Here is a 19,979-nt window from a genome sequence, read left to right on the forward strand (position 1 = left end):
CAATACATGACACGATCGGTAGATACCATCCAAAGTACAACCAAAGAGATGAGAATGCTACCAAATGCACCAAAGTGACAAGATTTTATGGGCGGTTGCTTGTGGAAATGTATCTAATCTATTTTTTTTGTTTTCAAACACACAAAGTAATGATTCAACCAGTACATTATACTGTTGTGTGAAGTAGCTACAATTGTTTCTCTGGAAAGGTAATGAAAAACTCTTCATGAAGCCAATAGATATCAACTGTATTGTAGCTCAGATAACAAGTTTTATTTCGGTTTAATACACTTGTATCAAGCCTCATATTAAGCACATGAAATAACGTTTGGGTAGGCATTATTCAAACCAATATTTGAATGGTCTTGCAATGTCTTTTTTTAAAGTTTATTTTAAAATGTCAATTAATATGACAGTATATGACGTCAGAATACCTCTAAGTATTCAACAAGGTGCATGTTAAACTTCTTAATATACCAGTCCTTTAGACGCATGATAAAACTTAATGCCTTGCCTTGCGATTTCAATGTTCGTTATGATTAATTTTGTTTTAGTTGTCAAGATATTCTTAAAGTCTTCAAGTCACACACTTCTCCTAAAAGCAAAATAAATACAAATATTAAAATAGAATGAGAGGGAGAACATGGATTTGGATGATCACAACAATTAAAATTAACCTAGAGCCTAAATTTATAATTAGCTTTAGGTCTACATTTAAACTATGCCCGTCTTCACTCAATACTGATTTGTGTAATAACAGATCCAGCATAAAACCTCGTATTGGGTAATAGTGATTTCTATCCTTTTATATCTTTCTGGACTATCAGGCATCTCAAAGCATTGGTGAAATTTCACTGATAGGTGAAACACCACCAATATTGATTAGCAAATTCCTCCATATTGATGGGAAGGCGAGCAAACCAACATCATTATCTTTTCCCAGGTCTTAATTATACAGTCAGCTATGTTAGGTAAACAATATTTTCCAAATGTCCCAAAATAGAATCCTGAAACTTCTGCTCTATTTTGAACACCATCATTGTAGCAGATTAGTAGGTAGACAGAGAAAGATTCAGAAATGTTCTCAAAGCCACCTTAACAAACAAAATATAACATCCCCATTGACTCTTGTGAAATTTGGTAGCGAATGACTTGTGGCTCATGAACATTTAAACAGGAGCAGTATTGGGGTAGCATTCAGAACAGAGTCCATAGAAGACCAGCATAACATGGATGGGGTACCGCACTTCAAATCGCACCTCAAACCACCAGGCACCTCCTCCTCCATATGTGGTAGTGTGTGGGGTCCATATTGGCTTAATCAATCACCTCAGAAAAGGACTGGAAATTTAACGAGTAAAATTGTTTTGGAGAGAATCAAAGGGAAAATTTTCTGGTTTAGGTCACACATAGCATTAAACATTATGGTTGTGATTATTGGACACCAGTCCTTTCAGTCACAGAATTTTCTTAAATCTTTACAAGCACCTATGCCTTCTTCAGTCTGAATAAGGGTCTTGACCCGAACTGTCACTCATTCCTTCTCCCCTGAGATGCTGCCTGACCTGCTGAGTTATTCCAGCATTTTGTGAATTATATACTTCTATCATACATCCTGACAAGGATCCGTTCCAGAGAAAAAATCCAACTATGTCCAATCTCTCCATGTAGTTAGTACCCCCTAATTAAAGCATCATACTGGTAAACTCCTCTGCAATGAGGCAACCAGTACTGCACACAATACTGCACACAATACTCCAAATGCAGCCTATCCCAAGTCCTATAAAACTGTGCCATGATTTCCTCATTCTTATACCCAACCTATGAAAGCAAGCATACCATATGCCTTTCTTTACCACTGTCCACTTGTTTTGCCACCTTCAGGGAGCTATGGGCTTGGACCCTAAAATCCCCTGTACATCAATGCTGTTAAGGATCATGCCATGAATTGTATATTTTCCCTTGCATGTGACCACCCAAAGTGCAGCACCTCACACTTGCTTGGATTAAACTGCAACTAACATTTCTCTGCCAATTTCTGTAGCTGATATATATCCCTCTGTATACTTTGATAGCCTTCCTCATGGTTCTGCAACCCCAGCAACCCTGGTATCAACCGCAAACTTACTAACCAACCAGTCCATGCCCAAGTCAGTTATATATATCACAAACAGGGGTCTCAGCATAGATCCTTCCATAACTCCACTGGTCACAGACCTCCAGCTTAAATATTGTCCTTCCACCATAACCCACTGTCTTCTATTAGTAAGCCACGCGTCCAAGTCACTATTAATCCTGTGCATCTTAATCTTTTGGATCAGGCAACCATGGGGGATGTTATCAAATGCCTTACTAAAATCCATTTATACAACATCCTCCGCCTTACCCTCATCAATCACCTTTGTCACCACCTCAAAAATGCCGATCGTTAGTAAGGCCGACTTGCCGTGTAGAAAGCTGACTGTCCCTAATTAACTAACAAGTGAGAGTAAACCCTATCCCGAGGAATCCTCTCCAATAGTTTCCTACCACTGACATGTGGCTCACTGGTCTATAATTCCCTGTATTCTCTCTACTTCCGTTCTTAAATAAAGGAACATTAGCTACTCCCCAGTCCTTTGGGACCTCACCCGTGGCTTGAGAATATGCAAAGATCTTTGTTAAGGCTCCCACAATCTCCTTTCTCAATAACCGGAGATAAATCCCATCAGATCCCTGGGGATTTATCCACTTTACTGTTCTTCAAGAACCCCAACACCTCCTGCTCCTTGATCTCAAACTACCTGTGCATGTTTGTATTCTTCACACAGATTTTTACTGTCCTCCGCCTCCTTCTCCTTGGTGAAAACAGGAGAGTACTCCTTTAATACCTCGCCTAAATACCTTGCAGATTCCAAGCACATTCCCTTCTAGATACTTAAGTGGTCCTACCTGCTCCCTGGCTATCCTCTTGTTTTTGACATATGTATAAAAAGCATTTGGATTTTCTTTAATCCAACTCGCCAAGGTTTTTTGTGGCCCCTTTTGACCCTTCTAATCACCTGCTTGAGTTCTTTCCTCATCCTTTATATTCCTCAAATGCTTGTCCGATTCCAACTTTTTAAAACTTGCATTTGCTTTCTTTTATAACCAAATGTACCTCTTTGGTCATTACCATCCTTATCCCTTCTCCTTACTAGAACATTCTGGTTCTGAACATCAATCAAATGGCCTTTAAACGACTCCCCACATGTTAGATGTGGACTTACCCAATATCAATTGCTCCCAGTGTACCCTCCTGAGCTCCTGCCTAATAACATTGGTAATGTGCCTTACTCCAATTTTGCACTTTCTTGCAAGGTCTTGTCTTCAAAACAATCTTAAAACTTATGCATAGACAGAAAATACTGGAGTAACTCAGAGGGTTAGGCAGTATCTCTGGAAAAATGTGGCGCAACGGTAGAGTTGCTGCCTTGCAGTGCTTGCAGCGCCGGAGAACTGGGTTCGATCCCGACTATGGGAGCTGTCTGTCCGGCGATTGTACCTTCTCCCCGCGTCCGCGTGGGTTTTCACCGAGATCTTTGGTATCCTCACACACTCCAAAGACGTACAGGTATGTAAGTTAATAGGCTTGGTGCATGTGTAAATGGTTCCTAGTCCGTGTAGGATAGTGTTAATATGCGGGGATTGCTGGTCGGTGCCTGTTTCCGCACTGTATCTCTAAACTAAACTATCCATTTTCTCCAGAGATGCTGCCTGTCCCGCTGAGTTACTCCAGCATTTGTGTCCATGTTTGGTATAAAACCAGCATCTGCAGTTAATTTTTATTAAAACTTATGGAGTTGTGATCACTGTCCCCAAAATGCTCTGCCATTGAAACATCGTTTACCTGTCTAGGCTCATTTCTCAACACGACCCAATATGTTCCCTTCTCCAGTTGGACTATCCACATAGTTTTGAGAAACCCTCTTGGATATATCTCACAATTTCTGCCCCATCTATGTCTTTGGCACGGAACAAGTCCCAATCAATATTGGGAATGTTAAAATCACCCACCGTGACAACCCTGGTGCTTTGGATTCTTTCGGTAATCTGTCTGTACATCTGTTTCTCTATCTCTTGCCATATGGGGAGGGGGGGGATAGTACAATCCCGTTACATTTCTTTCACCCTTCTCATTTCTTGACTTAGAGATGAACCATCAAAATTCTGGAAAACCTTACATAATAATATACTTACATAATGAAGGTATCTTCAGCACTTGACTTTAGTTCAAGATGACAGCTCCGACACTGATGTCAATTAGAAACAGACAATAAATATTGGCCTTCCTATCAGCTCTCACATCCCATATATTAATTAAAAAGGTACATGGTAATGTTAAGTTGGTTTCATAAAAATAAAAGCACGTGTAATATTACATTTTATTTTAAAAAAGGCACATGGAAAATGTTTATCCTTTGATAAAGAATCACTTCTGAGTTATGGTGGAATATTTATAATAACAAAAATGTAAGATGGTAATTTGAAAATATGGATATATTTCTTAGTATTAATGCACCTTTGATTCTTCAGTAATCATTCTTCCAATTTACCCCACTCATGTGAATGCTATTCATTACTTCAACTTTAAATTCAATGTTTCAATGTGTGAGACTATACTTTTAGATGTGTTTGCAACCATCCAATTTCTGATCATCCAAAGTAAAGACTTTGATCTTTAGGTATCAAGATGCTCCTTCACCTTTATCTGTCCTCACTGACCATCAGCACAGGGCTGTGTGCTCAGTATTCTGCTCTACTTTCTAATACCCATGACTGTGTAGCTAGACAACTCCAATGCCACTTTCAAGTTTGCCAATGATACCACCAAATAACAGGTAATGCAGAGTCATCGGAGAAAATTTGATAATCTGGTTGAGTGGCGGCAGAACAGCCTTGCCCTCAATGTCAGAGTCCAAACAGCTGATTGTTGACTTCAAGGATAGAAAGTAGAGGGACCATTGTCTTCAATAGTGGAACAATGATGGAAAAACAATGACCTAGTTCTTAGGCATATTCATCTCCGATGATCTATCCTGCGCCGAGCACATTGTTGCCATCACTGAAAGCTCGCCAATGTCACTACTTCCTCAGAGGTTAATTCCCGGAATGGCGGGACTGTCGTATGTTGAAAGGCTGGAGCAATTGGGCTTGTATACACTGGAATTTAGAAGGATGAGGGGGGATCTTATTGAAACATATAAGATAATTAGGGGATTGGACACATTAGAGGCAGATAACATGTTCCCAATGTTGGGGGAGTCCAGAACAAGGGGCCACAGTTTAAGAATAAGGGGTAGGCCATTTAGAACGGAGATGAGGAAGAACTTTTTCAGTCAGAGGGTGGTGAAGGTGTGGAATTCTCTGCCTCAGAAGGCAGTGGAGGCTAGTTCGTTGGATGCTTTCAAGAGAGAGCTGGATAGAGCTCTTAAGGATAGCGGAGTTAGGGGGTATGGGGAGAAGGCAGGAACGGGGTACTGATTGAGAGTGATCAGCCATGATCGCATTGAATGGCGGTGCTGGCTCGAAGGGCTGAATGGCCTACTCCTGCACCTATTGTCTATTGTTTGAGATTAAGCATGTTGCCTCTCTAGCAAACTCTAATAGATGTATGATGAAGCGCATACTGACTGCTTGCATTAGGGATTGGTTCAGAAATACAAACACTTAAGAACAAAGGAGGTTGCAGAAAGTGGTGCACAATATCCAGTCCAACAGTGAGTTGGGCACTGATCTTCCCACCAAAAGGATCTACAAAGCACTGCCTTAAGGCTGCTAATTTCAAAGAGCCACAGTTAAGAGGGGATATGAGGTATATAAAATGAAAGGTTATAGGTTAGTCTGCAGGAAAATTTTCCCCTTGAACTAACTAAAATTGGAGGACAGATGTAGGACAAGGGACAAGAGATTTAGAGAATCCTTTTCACTATTATCTTCGGCAGATTTATCCCGAGGATGGTGTAGTTATTATCCATATAAAAGGGAAATTATGTTATTCTATACCCAATGGTTCATTATTTTGCAAGGGTAGCCTGCAATCCAAAGCAATGACACCACAAAAGCTCTATACCATACATTAGCAGGTATGATTTTTTGTTACGTTAAAAGGCACATATGGCAAAGTTCTCTTCACTCACTGTTTTATTAATTGACCCCCCCACCACCACACTAGTCCAATAAGCATATACATGGTCCTAGACTAAGCTTGCACAAGAAGTCACATATCAAGTGAACACCTCAAAATCAAGAGCCAGATAAGGCACAGGATGGAATGCAGTGCAACAAAGGGGAAATTGACCCAATCATATTCAGCAGATTGGCTGGTTAGATGTCGAGAAGCTGTTCTGAAAGATGGAGGACATAAAACTAGGGAAGGCATCAGCGATCCAAGACAAATAAGGAGAAATGTTGTATAAAGAGTTGCATTTGTTCTCTGGCTTAAGAATGCTTAGTCAATGAACATGTTCAGCACAGATTGAATACTTAAGACAAGGAACTTGGACAGGAACATAGATTTGAGCTATGATCTTGTTGAATGGTAAAGCAGGCCTGAGGGATGGCTGGTCTACCTTTAATGTTCTGATAGTATTCTTAAAACTTGAGCTTGTGGAGGGACTGGAGCTGTTGCTCATCTTCATTTAAAGTTCAACGTGGGAAGTTGATAGTTGTGCTTAGATATTACCAGACACTCATTATCATTTTTTATTTTAATAAACCATAGACAAGGTTACATAAAATTAAGCATGGCAAATTAACGAGACAAAATAAATCATGCATTCAGTTATTAAACCCAAGTGATCATATGCTCCACCCAACTAATTTCATCTCCTCGACATACATTTTTCTTCCTTAATAGTTGATCATGAGATTTGAGAATACATGACCAAATTTCTAGTATCTTTCATTGTCATTTTTGAGCAGTAGAAACTGACATGGCAATATCTAACTTTGATCAACGGGAACTTGGAGCTAAATTACAAATAGAAATTGATGAAAGTGTCTAAATATTTGGTAAAGTATTGGGCACCATTAAAGACACATTGAAGTGACATGGGCTAATTACTTATTAATATACAAGAAAGAAATTCATTCTTGGACATTTATCGATAAACTATCTGCTCATTCAACGAATAAACTTAGAACCTGACACAAGCTTTACCTGAAAAACACCCAACTGGGACAACTGGAAATAGATATATTGCTAACCAGAGAGATTATATATCCAGCTGAATGGTTGGTGCAGAATATGTCAAGGCATCTCATGCCTACCTCCTGGCTGCTCAGAGGAAATGCAGGGATAAATGTCAGCTTCACCCACTTGATTCCCTGGCCCAAACTGACATTATTATAACATTGGGTAGTTAAAAAAAAAGAAACATGACCAAGGAGGCTAGAAGCAAATCCAGAGCTTTAGGATCTCATTTTGAACCACTAGGGAGTTTTGCCAGTGACAATTGAGCTACACACAAGAACAAATCAGAACCATTAGTGCTTATTCTGCAACATTACTGCAACAGCCTCCTCTATGGCGCACCCTCAAAAATCATCAGTAAACTTCAATACATTCAAAACTCCGCTGCCCGTCTACTCACCCACACCCCGATCTGTGACCATATCACCCCCGTCCTTTACAAACTCCACTGGCTCCCCATCCCCATCCCCCAGAGAATCCAGTACAAAATCCTCCTCATAACTTACAAAGCCCTCCATAACCTGGCCCCATCCTACCTGACCGACCTCCTCCACAGGCACACTCCCACCTGCTGCCAATCTCCTATCCCCCCACATCCAGACCAAACTCAGATCCTGGGGGGAAAAGGGCTTTCTCCATCGCTGCTCCCACCCTATGGAACTCACTACCCCAAACCGTTAGAGACTCCTCCACTCACCACATTCAAAACATCGCTGAAGTCTCACCTGTTCAGTACTGCCTTCAACCACTGAAGGTCACCTCACCTTCTGTCTCCTTTCTCTGTTCGTTTACTTATTTACTTATTTATCTATTTATTCATTTCCCTATGTTCTCTAAATTTCTGTAAAGCGTCTTTGAGTATATGAAAAGCACTATATAAATATAATGCATTATTATTATTATTATTCTAAACTATCGGCTAGTATATGTTGATTGAAAATAAATTGAAACACCACATGAAATGCTCAAAATTATGTACTTTTAGAATTTACATCAGAATAAATTAGGTTAAAAGACATTTGGACTACTGGTAAGATATTGTTCATGTATTCATCAACAAAATTCTAATGGTACAGAATATACATGCTTCATAGCTTAGTGTGAAATTTCAATTACTCCAACATGAGATTTTTTTGACTTCTTTAAAAAATGACATGAAGTACTAGAAGATTTGACTTTTATCTTAAACCAATTTTTTTACTTTTCCCAGTTCTGACGACGTGTCTATTTATCTTCCCACTGATGCCATCTGATACTGTTTAGTTTTTATTTCAAATTTGTGTCTGTAGATTTTGACTTTCATCTTCACAATATTGGCACTCCTGGATGATGTTAGGGCAATCTTGCAAATGGAATATAAGCTACAAATTTGCCATAGATTTTATTTCATAGTTTAAAAAAAAACTGGTTGCAGTTTCTATAATCTGATTTCTTAAGTCAGATCACAAGCAACAACTCATTCTATAGTTCTTTCCAACCCGTGTTGTTTGATTGCTTAATGGCTTCATTGGCAGTGGATCAGGTTGCTAATTAATGGTGCTACATTGGAACAAGGGTTTCAGCAAGGGTGGGTAAGGGGTTCACACCAGTAAAGATCAGCAAGCAATACAAACTTTGATAAACAAGATTATAAAATGCAAAATAAGGACATTACTTTTGATTTCAGCATAGTATTAAATGTCTGACATTAGATCTTAAATATATTTATCTTAACGATTTGAATGACTGCTTTAGAGACAACTGATAAACTTTAACACTGAACTGGCTGAAGTTATTTCTGAATTGAGTGCAATGAAATTCAAAGATTGTTTTTATCAAATCCCAACAGCTCTACAAATTTGCCCCCAGATTAGTTGAGAGTAGCTCCAGGAACTGAGGTAGCTATGTAGTTATAAACAGTTATACATTCTCATTGCTGGTTTTTGTTTGACTTTAGATGCTAGAGTATTACATAATTAGTTTTGCAGTTCAAACACTAAATATGCAAATTAAAAAACAATCAGATTATATTTCAAATGAAGAGAAAAAGTCTCGAGTTGCATACAAATTTAGTTTTGTTTATTGTCATGTGTACTGAGGTACAGTGAAAGACTTTTGTTGCTTAACCAGTGGAAAGACAATACATGATTACAATAGAGTCATCCACAATGTACATAAGCAAATTTCCAATTCCACACACTGTGGACTCTGACTTGCCTCAGGTTAAAGCTACCTTGCCAACATTACTGATATTATGGGAAAGATTTCTGAAATGTGCATGTAAATGAAGTCTTGTGGATTGAGGAGATTTGAGAAAATACATAGGTGATGGAGGAAGCTACAGCTCTTGTCAAAGAACAACTTTTAGACACATATCCCCACAGAGCAGGAATTGATAAAGTTAGTTAAGACTGAGTGATTATATTCATTGTATGGCTATTATTGCACTGTAAGTACCATTTAATTCTAATCAGTTGCTATATCACAACTTACTTCGCCTGTTACTATTTAAATCTTAGATCAATTCTAATGAAAAATAGTCTTTATGCTGAACTAGCTGAACCGTTAGCTCATTGGGAATCCAATCTATTTAGGCTAGAAAATTTTAATGACGCACTTCCACGGCAAAATAATCTCTAATATCAGAGAGATCAAACTGGAGGGCAAGATTAGTTATTTTATACATTGATCCAAGAAAGAAAACAAATTATCAACATTTTTAAATTCAGCCTTAAAGAACAGGTTTATCTAAACAGCATCTTCTCTATTGCTTGGTTTCTCCCATTAAATAAAAATGAAGATAGCAGACTTATGATCCAATAATTAAAGTGACATTCAACATTTGTATCTGCCCCATTGCAAGGTTGTTCAATATCCAAGGGTTGCTGTCATTTAAAAGTAGATTTGATGAAAATTCATAGATGATTTTTGGCCATGAATGCAGCATTAACTCAATTTAATAGGTAACTAGACCAAGTGGACCCGTTGGGACCAAACCTCTCCTGCATTGGTGCAGCACCTTCCCTCTGCCCCCTCCTCCCTCTGCCCCCTTCCCTCTCCATCCCCCTTATCCCCCCTCCCCAAGGAGATTGATTTAAACTTTAAAATGTGAATAACTTTTAAAATATAACTCCGATTTCAATGAAACTTCTTCCATTAGCCCAAATGGACGGTGAGTAAGGTGGGCCTAAAATTGCTGCATTATTGTGTACCGTTTTGGCTGTAGTTCAGGAACAAACAAACGAGTTTTAGTATACAGATGTTCCACAGTTTACTAATTCCCCAGATAAACTTTTAATACTGCAGTGCTTTACAAAAATCAATGCATTATAACAGAAAGATATAAGAGTTGGGAGCTTTTATTTACAAACCAATGCTAAATCAGTCTGATTTTTGTTTAAACTGATCTAGCCATCAGAAAAATGTTGGGGGAACCACCTACAGCAAGAAAGGAATTAAAGCAAAGTTTCTGCAACAATTGAATCAAAAGGCAGTCTGCTAGATCACAGTGAAAAAGATAAAGTTGTTCCATTTCCTACTGCGTTTTAAAAAGCAGAGCAAACACAATATAAGGAATAGGTTTAAGATGCTTATCCAATTAAAGTCAGGTAGCTTACCTCCATCCAATTGTGGAATGAAAAATTCTTTAAGCAATATTTATTGAAATACTTAAAAAAGACAAATAAGCAAACTAACAGGTTAAAAGTGAAGTCACTTTTCTAATAAAAACAGATTAGTCGCTTTAATCTCCAATGAATGTGCACGTTTTCCTGATCTACAGCAGCAGGTTCTAGATTGCAAATTTCAGAGAAAGTGACCTTGCTCATTTTCCATCACCTGTGCAAAAGATAATAGAATGATACTGAATAACCGTCACTTCAATTAATCTGACAACTTGTCAGAAAGCAAACCTATCAATCTGGGGTGAAGTATCCTCTTAAAATATCTGCCACAAACCGACCTACTCATTGAGCCAGAGGCAATTTAGTGTTTCATTAACTCAGTTCCAATCCAAGTCAGGATAACCAATATCTATAAACCTAGCATTTGGCAAACTGCCAAATCTTAAGGGGACTTTTTTTAGCCTGTATATTATAGACCCTCAGCAAAATAGTGGACAGGCTTAAAAGTAACGTTTGTTTCAAACAGCAAACTGAAGTGATGAACAATGGGAATCAATGCCCCTATTTTCCACATTTTAACACTTTTATTAAAAGAATTGTTGACCTTTGTAAGCCAAAGTGTTAAATTGAAGCATTATACAAATGGTTGGGAGGAAATACAAGTTGAACAATCCTCAACTACAAAAGAAAATTGAAGACATTAAGTTACATCTTTATGTACAAATTAAGCCAAATTAAAAGTGAGTGTGGCCTATGCTGCTCATGGAAGATCTCAGACTCTTGGTTATAAGCAAATCTGGGTTTTCATTGCAATCCCTGCAGCACAGCTGTCCCCAATTAGTACTAATTTTAGCAGGTAATGGTGAAAAATGTGACACTGCAACCACTAGTTTGGCATCAATGACACAATCAGACAAACATTTACACAGCAGCTAGTTGTGCTATATTAGGCCCAAGCAGTGCTCAACAATAGAAGGGTAGGCATTGGGTTAGGTGAAGCAAGCAGAACACAAACGCTCACCATTCGGCAGGAAACAAATTTCAGCATCGCAACCTACATTGGTTACTGGGTTTCCATTATTAATATCCTTTGAAAATAATCAGAGATCCAAATTTGCTGATATCAAAATGGGTGATTTGCTAAGTAGCAGATGAAAGCAGAAAATTGCACAAGAGACAAATTTGACATGAACAAAATTGGAAGACTGTTCAAAGTATGAAAATAGAAAACACCTACTTGGATTCCAGACTAAACCCACAAGATACATGTTGCAAAAAAATAATATGAATGATGGAATGCGAGCTTATTTGTTAAAACCGGAAATTGTCCAACCCAAAATTTTGCTTTAAAAAGTTTCAGACAATGCATAGTGTTTGAGCCACCTCATGAAGGATATATTGGCTTTATTAGAATGAATAAAGGATTTTTATTTGCCTCTTTCAGGTAGATTGGCATTTAGAAATTACTTTATCATTACACCAAACACCAAAAATCACTTACTAGGGTTAGAACTTGGTGTAAGCATTGTAGTGCCTAGCAATATTACTAATTTTGGCATTTCATTAATATTAAAGGGTCATTAACTTCAAACCTTTTGCCACTACAACCTTCCACTCTTCAGGTGTCCACTATTCATTTCAGTTCATTGGAGCAGAATTTATGCAGTCATGGATGGATGCAAAGAAAATTACTCTGGTGAGTAGTTACTTTCCTCTACATGCAGAACTTCACAAATGCAGATCAAACATTTAGACAAGCTTCCCCATTTGTTAGCTATTGATATGGAGTGGGGGTGGGAAGAATTCACTTCAAGGTGTACAAAGTCAATTTGCAGCAAGAATATTTTTTGGAAGTGTAGCAATTATACAGCAGAAAACAAATGCATCAGGCCAATATCAATTATAAAACTGAAATATTAAGTTACTCTCACAATTTCAATCAAACAGAGGAGCGAAAGCAATCCTACTCATTAGTTTTGAGCACAATTTATTTCTTTAACTGTAGAAGAAACATTTGCCTATTAAAAAGTCTGCACTAAACTTACATTAATGGTTTTGAAATAACGATTGTACTACTGCATTGCAGCCCTTAATACGCTAACCAAATTTGGTCACATAGCAAAGCCTGCTCAATTTAGCCATTGAAGTTCAAGACTGTCATATGGACAAGTACAGTGAGGTACAGGTACAATTAAAATTTGCAGTAGCACAGACACTTTCAGTTAAACTAAAACAAATTAGAGTCCAGGTCATTATTCAGCAGACAACTAGAAATTTGACAAGAGCAGATTAGTGCATGACATCCTCAGAAAAACATGCAACCTGATTATTTGCACAGGTCTGTGAAAAAATACTACATGGGGAGACTGAAGATGATGCGTCATTGTGTTTTACGCAGGTACTGCTTTGGAGTACAAAACAGTATTTCCAAATTTTTCTTGGAGAAAAAAATTGATATGCAAGAGGCATTTTATGTCTCATTGCTCCAACCATCAGTTATTGGCAGATTCAGAAAGAAAAAGATAATTTTAAAAGTTCCACAGAAATACTTCAAATCTAGAAAATAGGTGCAGGGGTAGGCCATTCGGCCCAGCACCGCCATTCAATATAATCATGGCTGATCATCCAAAATCAGTATCCCGTTCCTGCTTGGTAATGGACCCCAGGAAAGAGAGTTTGTGGAGTGCCTCCGAGATGGATTCTTAGAACAGCTTGTACTGGAGCCTACCAGGGAGAAGGCAATTCTGGATTTAGTGTTATGTAATGAACCTGACCTGATAAGGGGACTCGAGGTAAATGAGCCATTAAGAGGCAGTGACCACAATATGATAAGTTTTACTCTACAAATTGAGAGGGAGAAGGGAAAATCAGAGGTGTCAGTATTACAGTATAGCAAAAGGGATTACAGAGGCATGAGGCAGGAGTTGGCCAAAATTGACTGGAAGGAGGCCCTAGCAGGGAAGACTGTGGAACAGCAATGGCAGGTATTCCTGGGAATAATGCAGAAGTTGCAGGATCAATTTATCCCAAAGAGGAGGAAAGATTCTAAGGGGAGTAAGAGGCACCCGTGGCTGACAAGGGAAGCCAAGGACAACATAAAAATAAAAGGGAAGAAATATAACATAGCAAAGAAGAGTGGGAATCCAGAGGATTGGGACTCTTTTAAAGAGGAACAGAAGATAACTAAAAAGGCAATACGGGGAGAAAAGATGAGGTACGAGGGTAAACTAGCCAATAATATAAAGGAGGATAGTAAAAGCTTTTTTAGGTATGTGAAGAGGAAAAAAATAGTCAAGGCAAATGTGGGTCCCTTGAAGACAGAAGCAGGGGAATTTATTATGGGGAACAAGGAAATGGCAGACGAGTTGAACCGGTACTTTGGATCTGTCTTCACTGAGGAGGATACAAACAATCTCCCAGATGTTCTAGTGGCCAGAGATCCTAGGGTGACAGAGGAACTGGAGGAAATCCACATTAGGCAGGAAAAAGTTTTGGGTAGACTAATGGGACTCAAGGCTGATAAATCCCCAGGGCCTGATGGTCTGCATCCCAGGGTGCTTAAGGAGGTGGCTCTAGAAATTGTGGACGCATTAGTGATTATTTTCCAATGTTCTATAGATTCCGGGTCAGTTCCTGTGGATTGGAGGGTAGCTAATGTTATCCCACTTTTCAAGAAAGGAGGGAGAGAGAAAACGGGAAATTATAGACCAGTTAGTCTGACATCAGTGGTGGGGAAGATGCTGGAGTCAATTATAAAAGACGAAATTGCGGAGTATTTGGATCGCAGTAACAGGATCGTTCCGAGTCAGCATGGATTTACGAAGGGGAAATCGTGCTTGACTAATCTACTGGAATTTTTTGAGGATGTAACTAGGAAAATTGACAGGGGAGAGCCGGTGGATGTGGTGTACCTCGACTTTCAGAAAGCCTTCGACAAGGTCCCACATAGGGAGATTGGAGGGCAAAATTAGAGCACATGGTATTGGAGGTAGGGTACTGACATGGATAGGAAGTTGGTTGACAGACAGAAAGCAAAGAGTGGGGATAAATGGGTCCCTTTCAGAATGGCAGGCAGTGACTAGTGGGGGTACCGCAAGGCTCGGTGTTGGGACAGCAGCTATTTACAATATACATCAATGACTTGGATGAAGGGATTAAAAGTACCATTAGCAAATTTGCCAATGATACAAAGCTAGGTGGCAGTGTGAACTGTGAGGAAGATGCTATGAGGTTGCAGGGTGACTTGGACAGGTTGTGTGAGTGGGCGGATGCATGGCAGATGCAGTTTAATGTGGATAAGTGTGAGGTTATCCACTTTGGTGGTAAGAATAGGAAGGCAGATTATTATTTGAATGGTGTCAAGTTAGGAAAAGGGGACGTACAACGTGATCTGGGTGTCTTAGTGCATCAGTCACTGAAAGGCAGCATGCAGGTACAGCAGGCAGTGAAGAAAGCCAATGGAATGTTGGCCTTCATAACAAGAAGAGTTGAGTATAGGAGCAAAGAGGTCCTTCTGCAGTTGTACAGGGCCCTAGTGAGACCGCACCTGGAGTACTGTGTGCAGTTTTGGTCTCCAAATTTGAGGAAGGATATTCTTGCTATTGAGGGCATGCAGCGTAGGTTTACTAGGTTAATTCCCGGAATGGCAGGACTGTCATATGTTGAAAGACTGGAGCGACTAGGTTTGTATACACTGGAATTTAGAAGGATGAGAGGGGATCTTATCGAAACGTACAAGATTATTAAGGGGTTGGACATGTTAGAGGCAGGAAACATGTTCCCAATGTTGGGGGAGTCCAGAACCAGGGGCAACAGTTTAAGAATAAGGGGTAGGCCATTTAGAACCGAGATGAGGAAAAACTTTTTTAGTCAGAGAGTTGTGAATCTGTGGAATTCTCTGCCTCAGAGGGCAGTGGAGGCCAATTCTCTGAATACATTCAAGAGAGAGCTGGATAGAGCTCTTAAGGATAGCGGAGTCAGGGGGTATGGGGAGAAAGCAGGAACGGGGTACTGATTGAGAATGATCAGCCATGATCACATTGGCTGGCTCGAAGGGCTGAATGGCCTACTCCTGCACCTATTGTCTATTGTCTATTGCTTTTTCCCCATATCCCTTGATTCTGTTATTCTAAGAGCTATATCTAACTTGAATACATAAATTCAAGGGTTTGTTCTGTATAACCAAAAGAAAAGTACTTGTCCATCTTAAATATCATAGCATTGTTTCAACTTTAAATGCACCATTGTATGATGAATTAGTGACATGAACAAATTTAAATCCTTATGCAAATTATCTTCATGGTGAATTTATTATTGAATACAACAGTGCTCAATTCAACAGTAGGAGGTTAGGTATAGCTAAGATTACTTTCAGCTGGAAGCTCATAAGATTTCAACCTTCAACTGGTCAAGCACAAGGGATTTCAAGTTTCATACATGGTCGATTGTTATAATCAACTAGTCAAAGAGCTGGACTAACTCAGTGGATCAGGTAGCAACCCTGGAGAATATGGATTGGTGACATTTCAGGGCAAGACCCTTCTTCAGACTGATAGAGGTGGGTGGGGTGGAAAGCTAGAAGAGAGGTGCAGGACAAAGCACAGCACCTGTATTTGAACACAGGTGTTTGATGGGCAGATGGTTGGACAAAGATTGGTGAAAAAAGAGAAAAGGAATAAAAATATGTGAATTGCAAAGCCAGAGAAAGGAATGTAGGTAGACAAAGATTGTGAGTTAGAGAAACAAAGCATAATTTAAATATAAATAGTTTACTTTTCACATGAAGATCTTTCCCACATGAACAAGTGTTGAAGCAAAAATCATACATTTTCCCCAAGGTAACAAATACATTTACAGCTAATAGTTGTGTCTAACAAAGTGCAGGAGTAACTCGGGTCAGGCAGCATCAGTGGGAGGAATGGATATGTAACACTTAGGGTCAGGACTCTTCAGACGGAAGAGTCCTGACCTGAAGGACAGCCTAACCATTCCTTCCACAGATGCTGCCTGTCCTGCCAAGTTACTCTAGCATTTAATTTAATTCACGACTCATGCACCTGCAGTTGCTTGTTTCCAGTTACTACCCCTTCAAAAAAAATTATAGAGACAACAAAATGCAGATGCTGGAATCTTGACCAAAAAAGTGCAGAAGGAACCCAGCAAGTCAGGCAGAATCTGTGGAGGGAATGGACAGATGACATTCCGGGACCCTCTAAGACAGATGGAGGGGGGTGCAAGGAGAGAAGAAAGCTGGAAAAGAGGTAGGGATCGTACAAAGCCTGACAAGTGATGCAAATACATGTGAAAGGTGAATGGCAGACTAATGTCAAATACTAGATAAGAAGACATGGGTAACAGATAAGAGGAGTGAAATGCAAAGTTCAGTTTAATGATACAGAGTGGAAACAAGGTCTTCAGCCACCTAGTGCACACCGCCCAACAATCACATGTACACTAGTTCTATCGTATGCATGTACTGCAAGGCTGGAATTCTACCACTACATCACACCTTGTAGGGAGGGATGTGGATGGAACTGGATAATAGGATACATGGGGCTCAGGAGTGAGTCAAGTGTATGGGCTGGGGAAAGACACTTATAGCCTCCTTATCACCTCTTGCCTTTGCCATCCACCCCCCCCCCCCCTCCCACCATTACTGAAACATTACTGTTCTTTTTCTCCAGAGATGATGTCTGACCCACTGAGTTACTCCAGCTTAGTGTCTATCTTCAGTTTACCCCATGACTTGTCAGGCTTTGCCCAAGTCCCACTTCTATGCCAGCTTTATTGACTTTCACTCAAAATAAATTGTGCACGTCAGTTTCACCTCCATTGCATTTCAAAGATCATTGGATAAAATAGTACCAGAGGTGTTCAAAACATGGCGGAAATAACTGCCACAGAAAGTATGGTGGATTGTGCCGGACCAGGCCCTATATTTTCCAAGCAATTCCTTTATTTACCCAAACTAGATATGGAGCACCCTTTTCACTGGCCTATCACATTAATTGTGAAAGGCAAACAATCAGGGGCAAGTTTCCAAACCCAACTAAAAATGTTCGAATAGAATGCCAACACCACCCCCAGCTTTGACTTCTGTCATAACCATCTTTTATGTAAAGTTCTAGCTCTCATGTTTGAAATGTGAAGGCATTAGTTAAAGGGAATTAAATATTTACTATCATGCCATGAAAAGCATGATGTGGATCTGTCAAAGTCCACTAATATGTTATGCACCATGAACATCGCAGCCTTCTTAAAATTACTGTTTGTCCTAATAGCATTTAATAATTTGAAAAAATAGAAGCAAGCAAATTGTTACAAAGAGTGGACAATTCAGCTCATTTGAAGAGTTGAAAAAGTAAAGAGTCCAGGCCAAACACAACTCCTGATAAATACAGTAACTGGCCAACAAGTTACTGCATCTGTCAGAAGCTTCAGCCATCTCCATTCAAGAGCATGAGCAGAAAGGTTACTTCATACAGCTGCACAGATTACATGCACAAGATAAGTTGTCCTCCAACTCAATTTATATGGTATGTAAACATGTGATTTCAGGATCTCGAGCACAAACCAACAGTAGTAAGACTATCAAATCACTGGATGATTAATACAAGTAATCCCAGTGAGCGGTCATAACAGTCACAGCTAGATTTTTCTGAAAGCTTTTACAAGAATCCAATAGGAATACTTAGTTTGAAAACAACAATAAATCCACAATTCAGAAGCCAAGCTCCGCATGAAGCAAGCAACTATCGTTATTACTCGCAATGGTATTTCATTATTCCTATTTTTAGAAGACCACAATAGGCAATAATATCAATCTCTACATTTCACTATTAGTGTGCATACTAGTCTTACACTGCCATGTAGTTTTGCAGCAGTGCTTTATTAAAACTAATATTCATTGCTTGTAGTACATTACAGTTTAGTTTTGCTTTGAAGCTAAAGTTCCAAGATTGATACCATACACAAAATAGTAGCATTACAAGTATTGAATCAGAAGGAAAGTGTCAAATGAACTAACCACTTCCATTCAAGGTAGACACAAAATGCTGGAGTAACTCAGCCGGTCATGCAACATCGCTGGAGAAAAGGAATGGGTGACATTTTGGGTCGCCCAAAACGTCACCCATTCCTTCTCTCCAGAGATGCTGCATGACCTGCTGAGTTACTCCAGCACTACTTTCGATTTAAACCAGCATCTGCAGATTTATTTCCTAACATCTTCCATTAATGAATTGGAACAGTTAAACATGTTTAAGACCACTTATCCTCAATACAATTCTAAAGAGGATCTAGACTATTCCCAAGATCAATGCAATTAGTTGTTTGCAAGGTGAACAGCATTCACCAGAAGCTAGAGAGAGAGAGAAATGCTCACATTTCTTTATGCATTACATCGGCATACAAGCTTCACTATCGGTTTAGTACAAACAATAAGCTTTCGTTTCTCCTATGTGGGATCCAATTTTCCCGCAAAGAAATGCACCTGCCACCCCATCTTGCACAACTTTACTCGTACCCGATTTTTTTTTCCGGAAAGTAATGAACTCAAACATTTACATAAATTCCATAAAGAACAAGAGACTATAAATCGTTGCTGGCGGTTTTCCAAAGTCTTGTTTCTTGTGCGAAATAAAAAGCTGGCTAAAGAAAAAAGTTAATCTGAACTTCATCCTGAAAAAGTAATTCCACAAACAAAGAAATACAAATGTCAACTTTAAAAAAAAAACGTTTACGTAAAACCGAATTACGGTGATAACCTGATCGCACTTCAGTTGTATACACATCTCCATAAGAGTTACGAAATAACAATCTCAAAAAGTAGATTTAATATGTCGGCTGAGATAAAGCTGTCAGGATGTGAGACAAGTTGATGTTTCCACACATACACCAGGTGTGGCGCCCTTCAGCATCTGAAGCCAGGGAGCCATCTTGCACACAATAATATACAAAGATAAATTCGGAAAATCCACAGAAAACGTCCGCTTTTAGCCCTGTTCTCGTCGAAACCATTGAGACGGTCGGAAATGTGGATCTCCTGGTCGAGAAAGTGCGGGATTAAACGGTTTCCTTTCGTGTTGTTCCTCCCCAGCGCGTCTCCAGCCCGCTCAGCACAGTCATTCCACAGCCTAATAACGCGCTCCTTCATTCGCCGACGC

At 39.4% G+C, this 19,979-nt stretch overlaps 1 long non-coding RNA gene across 1 annotated transcript; it reads right to left on the bottom strand.

Moving 5' to 3' along the window:
• Positions 1–379: 379 nt before the first annotated feature.
• Positions 380–19,939, bottom strand: LOC144604636 (uncharacterized). Its single transcript, XR_013548756.1, has 3 exons — positions 19,591–19,939; positions 4,219–4,271; positions 380–595 (listed from the first exon to the last, which is right to left on the bottom strand). It is a non-coding gene; the product is annotated as an uncharacterized LOC144604636 (long non-coding RNA).
• Positions 19,940–19,979: the final 40 nt, after the last annotated feature.

The sequence above is a fragment of the Rhinoraja longicauda genome, chromosome 22 (genome assembly GCF_053455715.1).
Source record: "Rhinoraja longicauda isolate Sanriku21f chromosome 22, sRhiLon1.1, whole genome shotgun sequence".
Taxonomy (NCBI): Eukaryota; Metazoa; Chordata; class Chondrichthyes; order Rajiformes; family Arhynchobatidae; genus Rhinoraja; species Rhinoraja longicauda.